The sequence below is a fragment of the Ranitomeya imitator genome, chromosome 8, assembly GCF_032444005.1.
Source record: "Ranitomeya imitator isolate aRanImi1 chromosome 8, aRanImi1.pri, whole genome shotgun sequence".
NCBI lineage: Eukaryota > Metazoa > Chordata > Amphibia > Anura > Dendrobatidae > Ranitomeya > Ranitomeya imitator.
In genome coordinates, this window is record NC_091289.1 from 153015034 (window position 1) to 153027956 (window position 12923).

The 12923-nt window shown below is 44.9% G+C and overlaps 1 protein-coding gene across 1 annotated transcript in view; it reads right to left on the reverse strand.

Moving 5' to 3' along the window:
* Window positions 1-12923, reverse strand: part of GFI1 (growth factor independent 1 transcriptional repressor) — a 51037-nt gene that overhangs the window by 17828 nt on the left and 20286 nt on the right. The gene's annotated exons all lie outside the window — the stretch shown is intronic.

Below are 12923 nucleotides of genomic sequence, written 5' to 3' on the forward strand. Positions count from 1 at the left end.
ATAGATAGGTGATAGATAGATAGATAGATACTATAGATTGATAGATAGATAGATAGGTGATAGATAGATAGATAACAGATAGATAGATAGATACTATAGATTGATAGATAGATAGATAGATAATAGATAGATAGATGATAGATAGATAGATACTATAGATTGATAGATAGATAGATAGATAGATAGATAGATAGGTGATAGATAGATAGATGATAGATAGATAGATGATAGATAGATAATAGATAGATAAATAGATAGATAGATAGATAGAGATAGATCATAGATAGATGATAGATAGATAATAGATAGACAGATAGATAGATAGATAGATAGATAGACAGATGTCATGTATTTTATATTGTTGTCTGTAGATAGATAATTGATATCATGACTAGGTAGTAAAATATGGATAGATATGTAATTTAGATAGATTGATAGACAGATAAATAGTTTTTTTTAGAAGACTAGATATATATGTTAGCTATAAATTATAAGTGATAAATGGAATGTAGACGTAAAAGAAAATGAATACAGATAATACAGATAATACAGTTCATCAGCAGAAAGTGTGAGACATAATACATCCCAGGACCATTGTATCTGGATAATATGATGACAATTGATACTAGATTTTCTTTTATTCTGCCCTGTGCACATAAACCATGACACAAGTGAGCAGTATATGGGCCAGTCCTCATCCTGTATTTCTGCTGCCCCTGTCCTGCACACACAGTAATGGAGCTGAGGCTGGAAAGTTGGTGGAGCAGCTGCCAGGGAGACATCGGATCTGGAGGCTGCTGGCTGCCTGGTGCCGCCTGTGCCGCTCCTCACCTGTATCACATCTCCCCAATCAGCTCCTGTCATCGCCTGCAGAAACCCGAGCCACAGGGGGCGCTCAGCATGCGGCACCCATCACCCTGTGCAATCTGGGCAGCACCACCACACACATCCTGCACTAACGGACACGTGTGCACAGGGCGCTAGGCGCTGGACGGAGCCGCACTGACATCACACTGCTCCGTGCGATATGTATCCAACTACTGCTGCAAAGTAGTCATCACTGCTATCATGCCAGTGCTAATGAGCTTCTGTGTATAACAATCTTCATAAGTCATCACTGCTTTACATTATATTATTATTTTAATAGCATATAATTATTACTAATGTAATATCGGTAACAATAATATTAATAACCTCATTTATCACCATTACACTGCCACCTGAACATTATTAACATAAAATAATTACTATACATCTTCTGCTGGTGATATTATTATTATTATTATTATTATTATTATTATTATTATTATTATTATATTTTCATTTTAGGTCAATTAAAACAAAATAATAATAATAAAAATAAATCAACTAATGCAAACCCAGTTTTATAACTTGAGTTGTATGGAGCCAGAACATGGCACCCATAGAAGCTTTTATAGCATATAGATGATATATTATACACTGTATTATGGAGATATTCCCTCTGGAAGCATTGTGCACTATTTTGTGGAACATGGTGAGATTACACCTCCCAAGCAGAAACCCAAGATGTCACCATAGTATCTTAGTGTACAGTGAATTCATAGATATGTGGCCATACCGAGTAGGAAATAAATCGATTATTGGATCGCACTCAGCCATTCATGTCTATGGGTCGGTGTAAGATTCTGTCAGCTCTCGGATGACATCTGAGCGCAGTCTGATTTTCAGGGACTGATAGAATGAAGACATTTTTTTTATTCTCCACCTCCTAGAAAATCCGTTCTCACTTTGATCCGACTGTGATTAGCATGATTAATCAGATGAGAGAAAATCAGTGGTGTGACCGTAGCCCAAGGCTGGACCTACACTAAGAGCAGTTCTCAGACAAATTGCGAGACCAAAAACATTTCAGCATTTTTTTCTGCACCTTTCCATCATGCGATTCTATAAGAGTTGTGATTTTGCTATAAGAAAACAAAATCATTCACAACCCATTGTCATTCTTCCAAAAACAGCACCACACCTAGCCTCAGGTGTCACATGGTATTGCAGTACATTCCCATTCATTTCAATAGTGCTGAACTGCAATACCTGACATGACCAGGTGTGGTGCTGTTTTTTTTTTTCTCCAAGAACTCAAACCTGGATAGAGATATTTGCCATATAAATGTTTTTCATAATTCTTTTTATAACGTATTGCATATATGGTACCATAAGAATATTATCATTATGGATTATTATGGGTCAGATTTTAGGATACAGCTTTGTGTGTGTGATCAGGTTGTTAAGGCTATGTGCACATGTTAGGATTTCTTGCAGAAATTTTCCTGACAAAAACCGGACATTTCTGCCAGAAATCCACATGCGTTTTTTTCGTGGTTTTTCATGCGTTTTTGACGCGTTTTGGTGCGTTTTTTCCCAAATGCATAGAATAGCGGGAAAAACGCAGAAAATCCGCAAAATTAATGAACATGCTGCTTTTTTTTTTTCTACCGAGATGCGTTTTTTTTTTTGCGGAAAAAAAACGCATCATGTGCACAAAACATGCAGAATGCATTCTAAATGATAGGATGCATAATGTAAGCGTTTTTAATGAGTTTTTATAGCGTTTTAACCGTGAAAAAACCTGAACGTGTGCACATAGCCTTACAGTCACAGCCACATTGGTCGATATAGTGCGGTGGCAGCAGGCTCAGAGGTGCAGATGGAAGGAAGGTCTGACTCATACATGAGCGGTTTCAATCAGGGCAGATCCCGCCCCGCACACTCACATCTCTACCAGTGTGACCTGTTGAACCCATCTTGATTTCTAAGCAAATCAACCATAACCATAACAGTTGCAAACTCGGTTGTCTGTCCTAGTTACTATCTGTCTAACAGAAATATATAAGAACATCTACACGATGCAAAAACTGGGAAAATACAGTAAAAGTATGTGAAGCTACTTCGTACAATATTACTTTTTTACCCTCATATAATTAGTTTGTGTTACAGGAAACATTGCTGTTCATTGTCCCGTAGTTTAGAACAAACGTGGTAAGACAAGACGTTATACGACCAGCTGAGGTACAACCGAGTGACTTTGACAAAATATGTTCGAGCCCCCGCGGCTGTTTGACAGTCACAACACACCTGCTTGTCAGCCAATCCCTGTATGTGTTGTGGCTGTCTAACAGCCATGAGACATGGAGCCGCTGGGACTCGGACATATTTTTCGAACAAAGTCACTCAGTTATACCTGAGCTGGTCGTATAACACCTTATCCGAGCACATTCGCTCATCACTATTGTTCTGCAGTACCATCACTAGCCATGTTCACCCAAGGTACTGTTCTTACTATCACCTGGTCCCCCAGCGGGTCCCCTTCTACTCTCTGCTCCCTCCCTGCCTCCATTTCTTTTTTCACTAAACTTGATCGAATGTGTTGACGATCTGCCGAGTATGAAACGCATGCGGACATTATTTTTTCTGGGCTTTGTGAATTTACTTATGAGCCCAGGAGAAACAGACAGAGGGTCATGCAAATAATAAAGGGGTAGGATAAACTTTAGTGATGAGCAAATATACTCGTTACTCAAGATTTCCCGAGCACGCTCGGGGGGCCTCCGAGTATTTATTAGTGCTCGGAGATTTCGTTTTCATCGCCGCAGCTGAATGATTTACATCTGTTAGCCAGCATAACTACATGTGGGGGTTGCCTGGTTGCTAGGGAATCCCCACATGTAATAAATAGATGGCACACTGATAACATGGCACATGGATGACACACTGATAGCATGGCACATGGATGACACACTGATAACACATGGATGGCACACTGATAACATGGCACATGGACGGCACACTGATAACATGGCACATGGATGACACACTGATAACATGGCACATGGATGGCACACTGATAACACATGGATGGCACACTGATAACACATGGATGGCACACTGATAACATGGCACATGGATGGCACACTGATAACACATGGATGGCACACTGATAACACATGGATGGCACACTGATAACATGGCACATGGATGGCACACTGATAACACATGGATGGCACACTGATAACACATGGATGGCACACTGATAACATGGCACATGGATGGCACACTGATAACACATGGATGACACACTGATAACACATGGACGGCACACTGATAACATGGCACATGGATGGCACACTGATAACACATGAATGGCACACTGTTAACACATGGATGGCACACTGATAACACATGGATGGCACACTGATAACATGGCACATGGATGACACACTGATAACACATGGATGGCACACTGATAACACATGGATGGCACACTGATAACACATGGATGGCACACTGATAACACATGGATGGCACACTGATAATACATGGATGGCACACTGATAACACATGGATGGCACACTGATAACACATGGACGGCACACTGATAACACATGGACGGCACACTGATAAGACATGGATGGCACACTGATAACACATGGATGGCACACTGATAACACATGGATGGCACACTGATAACATGGCACATGGACGGCACACTGATAACACATGGACGGCACACTGATAACACATGGACGGCACACTGATAACACATGGATGGCACACTGATAACATGGCACATGGATGACCGACTGATAACACATGGACGGCACAATGATAACACGGCACATGGATGGCACACTGATAACACATGGACGGCACACTGATAACACATGGATGACACACTGATAACACGGCACATGGATGGCACACTGATAACACATGGACGGCACACTGATAGCACGGCACATGGACGGCACACTGATAACATGGCACATGGACGGCACACTGATAACACATGGACGGCACACTGATAACATGGCACATGGACGGCACACTGATAACACATGAACGGCACACTGATAACACATGGATGGCACACTGATAACATGGCACATGGATGACACACTGATAACACATGGACGGCACACTGATAACACGGCACATGGATGGCACACTGATAACACATGGATGGCACACTGATAACATGGCACATGGATGACACACTGATAACACATGGATGACACACTGATAACATGGCACATGGATGGCACACTGATAACACATGGACGGCACACTGATAACACGGCACATGGATGGCACACTGATAACACATGGATGGCACACTGATAACATGGCACATGGACGGCACACTGATAACACATGGATGGCACACTGATAACACATGGACGGCACACTGATAACACATGGATGGCACACTGATAACATGGCACATGGATGACACACTGATAGCATGGCACATGGATGACACACTGATAACACATGGATGGCACACTGATAACATGGCACATGGATGACACACTGATAACACATGGACGGCACACTGATAACATGGCACATGGATGACACACTGATAACATGGCACATGGATGACACACTGATAACACATGGACGGCACACTGATAACATGGCACATGGATGACACACTGATAACATGGCACATGGATGGCACACTGATAACACATGGATGGCACACTGATAACACATGGATGGCACACTGATAACATGGCACATGGATGGCACACTGATAACACATGGATGGCACACTGATAACACATGGATGGCACACTGATAACATGGCACATGGATGGCACACTGATAACACATGGATGACACACTGATAACACATGGACGGCACACTGATAACATGGCACATGGATGGCACACTGATAACACATGAATGGCACACTGATAACACATGGATGGCACACTGATAACACATGGATGGCACACTGATAACATGGCACATGGATGACACACTGATAACACATGGATGGCACACTGATAACACATGGATGGCACACTGATAACACATGGATGGCACACTGATAACACATGGATGGCACACTGATAATACATGGATGGCACACTGATAACACATGGATGGCACACTGATAACACATGGACGGCACACTGATAACACATGGACGGCACACTGATAACACATGGACGGCACACTGATAACACATGGATGGCACACTGATAACAAATGGATGGCACACTGATAACACATGGATGGCACACTGATAACATGGCACATGGACGGCACACTGATAACACATGGATGGCACACTGATAACACATGGATGGCACACTGATAACACATGGATGGCACACTGATAACACATGGATGGCACACTGATAACACATGGATGGCACACTGATAACATGGCACATGGACGGCACACTGATAACACATGGATGGCACACTGATAACACATGGACGGCACACTGATAACACATGGATGGCACACTGATAACATGGCACATGGATGACACGCTGATAACACATGGACGGCACACTGATAACACGGCACATGGATGGCACACTGATAACACATGGACGGCACACTGATAACACATGGATGACACACTGATAACACGGCACATGGATGGCACACTGATAACACATGGACGGCACACTGATAGCACGGCACATGGACGGCACACTGATAACATGGCACATGGACGGCACACTGATAACACATGGACGGCACACTGATAACATGGCACATGGATGGCACACTGATAACACATGGACGGCACACTGATAACACGGCACATGGATGGCACACTGATAACACATGGATGGCACACTGATAACATGGCACATGGATGACACACTGATAACACATGGATGACACACTGATAACATGGCACATGGATGGCACACTGATAACACATGGACGGCACACTGATAACACGGCACATGGATGGCACACTGATAACACATGGATGGCACACTGATAACACGGCACATGGACGGCACACTGATAACATGGCACATGGACGGCACACTGATAACACATGGACGGCACACTGATAACACGGCACATGGACGGCACACTGATAACACGGCACATGGACGGCACACTGATAACACATGGATGGCACACTGATAACACATGGATGGCACACTGATAACACATGGATGGCACACTGATAACACATGGATGGCACACTGATAATACATGGATGGCACACTGATAACACATGGATGGCACACTGATAACACATGGACGGCACACTGATAACACATGGATGGCACACTGATAACACATGGATGGCACACTGATAACACATGGATGGCACACTGATAACACATGGATGGCACACTGATAACATGGCACATGGACGGCACACTGATAACACATGGATGGCACACTGATAACACATGGATGGCACACTGATAACACATGGATGGCACACTGATAACACATGGATGGCACACTGATAACACATGGATGGCACACTGATAACATGGCACATGGACGGCACACTGATAACACATGGATGGCACACTGATAACACATGGACGGCACACTGATAACACATGGATGGCACACTGATAACATGGCACATGGATGACACACTGATAACACATGGACGGCACACTGATAACACGGCACATGGATGGCACACTGATAACACATGGACGGCACACTGATAACACATGGATGACACACTGGTAACATGGCACATGGATGACACACTGATAACACATGGACGGCACACTGATAACACGGCACATGGATGGCACACTGATAACACATGGATGGCACACTGATAACATGGCACATGGATGACACACTGATAACACATGGATGACACACTGATAACATGGCACATGGATGGCACACTGATAACACATGGATGGCACACTGATAACATGGCACATGGATGACACACTGATAACACATGGACGGCACACTGATAACACGGCACATGGATGGCACACTGATAACACATGAACGGCACACTGATAACACATGGATGGCACACTGATAACATGGCACATGGATGACACACTGATAACACATGGACGGCACACTGATAACACGGCACATGGATGGCACACTGATAACACATGGATGGCACACTGATAACATGGCACATGGATGACACACTGATAACACATGGATGACACACTGATAACATGGCACATGGATGGCACACTGATAACACATGGACGGCACACTGATAACACGGCACATGGATGGCACACTGATAACACATGGATGGCACACTGATAACACATGGATGGCACACTGATAACACATGGACGGCACACTGATAACATGGCACATGGACGGCACACTGATAACACATGGACGGCACACTGATAACACGGCACATGGACGGCACACTGATAACATGGCACATGGACGGCACACTGATAACACATGGATGGCACACTGATAACACATGGATGGCACACTGATAACACATGGATGGCACACTGATAACACATGGATGGCACACTGATAACACATGGATGGCACACTGATAATACATGGATGGCACACTGATAACACATGGACGGCACACTGATAACACATGGATGGCACACTGATAACACATGGATGGCACACTGATAACACATGGATGGCACACTGATAACATGGCACATGGACGGCACACTGATAACACATGGATGGCAAACTGATAACACATGGATGGCACACTGATAACACATGGATGGCACACTGATAACACATGGATGGCACACTGATAACACATGGATGGCACACTGATAACACATGGATGGCACACTGATAACATGGCACATGGACGGCACACTGATAACACATGGATGGCACACTGATAACACATGGACGGCACACTGATAACACATGGATGGCACACTGATAACATGGCACATGGATGACACACTGATAACACATGGACGGCACACTGATAACACGGCACATGGATGGCACACTGATAACACATGGACGGCACACTGATAACACATGGATGACACACTGATAACACGGCACATGGACGGCACACTGATAACATGGCACATGGACGGCACACTGATAACACATGGACGGCACACTGATAACATGGCACATGGACGGCACACTGATAACACATGGATGGCACACTGATAACACATGAACGGCACACTGATAACACATGGATGGCACACTGATAACATGGCACATGGATGACACACTGATAACACATGGACGGCACACTGATAACACGGCACATGGATGGCACACTGATAACACATGGATGGCACACTGATATCATGGGACATGGATGGCACACTGATAACACATGGACGGCACACTGATAACACGGCACATGGATGGCACACTGATAACACATGGATGGCACACTGATAACATGGCACATGGACGGCACACTGATAACACATGGATGACACACTGATAACATTGCACATGGATGGCACACTGATAACACATGGATGACACACTGATAACATGGCACATGGATGGCACACTGATAACACATGGACGGCACACTGATAACACGGCACATGGATGGCACACTGATAACACATGGATGGCACACTGATAACATGGCACATGGACGGCACACTGATAACACATGGATGGCACACTGATAACACGGCACATGGATGGCACACTGATAACACATGGATGACACACTGATAACATGGCACATGGATGGCACACTGATAACACATGGACGGCACACTGATAACACGGCACATGGATGGCACACTGATAACACATGGATGGCACACTGATAACATGGCACATGGACGGCACACTGATAACACATGGATGGCACACTGATAACATGGCACATGGACGGCACACTGATAACACATGGACGGCACACTGATAACATGGCACATGGACGGCACACTGATAACACATGGATGGCACACTGAACGGGAAACCACTGGGTAAATCTGACAGGGAGAAGGACTTGGGGATCCTAGTTAATGATAAACTTACCTGGAGCAGCCAGTGCCAGGCAGCAGCTGCCAAGGCAAACAGGATCATGGGGTGCATTAAAAGAGGTCTGGATACACATGATGAGAGCATTATACTGCCTCTGTACAAATCCCTAGTTAGACCGCACATGGAGTACTGTGTCCAGTTTTGGGCACCGGTGCTCAGGAAGGATATAATGGAACTAGAGAGAGTACAAAGGAGGGCAACAAAATTAATAAAGGGGATGGGAGAACTACAATACCCAGATAGATTAGCGAAATTAGGATTATTTAGTCTAGAAAAAAGACGACTGAGGGGCGATCTAATAACCATGTATAAGTATATAAGGGGACAATACAAATATCTCGCTGAGGATCTGTTTATACCAAGGAAGGTGACGGGCACAAGGGGGCATTCTTTGCGTCTGGAGGAGAGAAGGTTTTTCCACCAACATAGAAGAGGATTCTTTACTGTTAGGGCAGTGAGAATCTGGAATTGCTTGCCTGAGGAGGTGGTGATGGCGAACTCAGTCGAGGGGTTCAAGAGAGGCCTTGATGTCTTCCTGGAGCAGAACAATATTGTATCATACAATTATTAGGTTCTGTAGAAGGACGTAGATCTGGGTATTTATTATGATGGAATATAGGCTGAACTGGATGGACAAATGTCTTTTTTCGGCCTTACTAACTATGTTACTATGTTACTATGTTACTGATAACACGGCACATGGACGGCACACTGATAACATGGCACATGGACGGCACACTGATAACACATGGATGGCACACTGATAACACATGGATGGCACACTGATAACATGGCACATGGATGGCACACTGATAACACATGGATGGCACACTGATAACACATGGACGGCACACTGATAACACATGGATGGCACACTGATAACACGGCACATGGACGGTACACTGATAACATGGCACATGGACGGCACACTGATAACACATGGATGGCACACTGATAACACATGGACGGCACACTGATAACACATGGATGGCACACTGATAACACATGGATGGCACACTGATAACACGGCACATGGACGGCACACTGATAACATGGCACATGGACGGCACACTGATAACACATGGATGGCACACTGATAACACATGGACGGCACACTGATAACACATGGATGGCACACTGATAACACGGCACATGGACGGTACACTGATAACATGGCACATGGACGGCACACTGATAACACATGGATGGCACACTGATAACACATGGACGGCACACTGATAACACATGGACGGCACACTGATAACACATGGATGGCACACTGATAACACATGGATGACACACTGATAACACATGGATGGCACACTGATAACACATGGATGGCACACTGATGACACACTGATAACACGGCACATGGACGGCAAACTGATAACACATGGACGGCACACTGATAAAAAGGCACATGGACGGCACACTGATAACACATGGATGGCACACTGATAACACATGGATGACACACTGATAACACATGGATGGCACACTGATAACACATGGATGGCACACTGATAACACATGGACGGCACACTGATAACACGGCACATGGACGGCAAACTGATAACACATGGACGGCACACTGATAAAAAGGCACATGGGCGGCACACTGATAACACATGGATGACACACTGATAACACATGGATGACACACTGATAACACATGGACGGCACACTGATAATACGGCACATGGACGGCACACTGATAACACATGGATGGCACACTGATAACACGGCACATGGACAGCACACTGATAACATGGCACATGGACGGCACACTGATAACACATGGATGGCACACTGATAACACATGGACGGCACACTGATAACATGGCACATGGACGGCACACTGATAACACATGGATGGCACACTGATAACACGGCACATGGACAGCACACTGATAACATGGCACATGGACGGCACACTGATAACACATGGATGGCACACTGATAACACATGGACGGCACACTGATAACACATGGATGGCACACTGATAACACGGCACATGGACGGTACACTGATAACATGGCACATGGACGGCACACTGATAACACATGGATGGCACACTGATAACACATGGACGGCACACTGATAACACATGGATGGCACACTGATAACACATGGATGGCACACTGATAACACGGCACATGGACGGCACACTGATAACATGGCACATGGACGGCACACTGATAACACATGGATGGCACACTGATAACACATGGACGGCACACTGATAACACATGGATGGCACACTGATAACACGGCACATGGACGGTACACTGATAACATGGCACATGGACGGCACACTGATAACACATGGATGGCACACTGATAACACATGGACGGCACACTGATAACACATGGACGGCACACTGATAACACATGGATGGCACACTGATAACACATGGATGACACACTGATAACACATGGATGGCACACTGATAACACATGGATGGCACACTGATGACACACTGATAACACGGCACATGGACGGCAAACTGATAACACATGGACGGCACACTGATAAAAAGGCACATGGACGGCACACTGATAACACATGGATGGCACACTGATAACACATGGATGACACACTGATAACACATGGATGGCACACTGATAACACATGGATGGCACACTGATAACACATGGACGGCACACTGATAACACGGCACATGGACGGCAAACTGATAACACATGGACGGCACACTGATAAAAAGGCACATGGGCGGCACACTGATAACACATGGATGACACACTGATAACACATGGATGACACACTGATAACACATGGACGGCACACTGATAATACGGCACATGGATGGCACACTGATAACACATGGGTGGTACACTGATAACACATGGACAGCACACTAATGACACATGGATGGCACACTGATGGCAGATGTATGGCACAAGGATGGTACACTGATGACGCCGGTACCGGTATTATACATTTGTGTGAAGGAGGCCTTAATAGAAGGGCGGATTCCATACATATTTGATCCACAAGAAGATGGATCAGATTTGCTGAAGTCTCACCTGCTGCTAATGCAATATCCTGCAGATTCTCTGCACAAAACATCTGGATAAAAGCCGCAGCGGGTCGGCCATGTGTAACT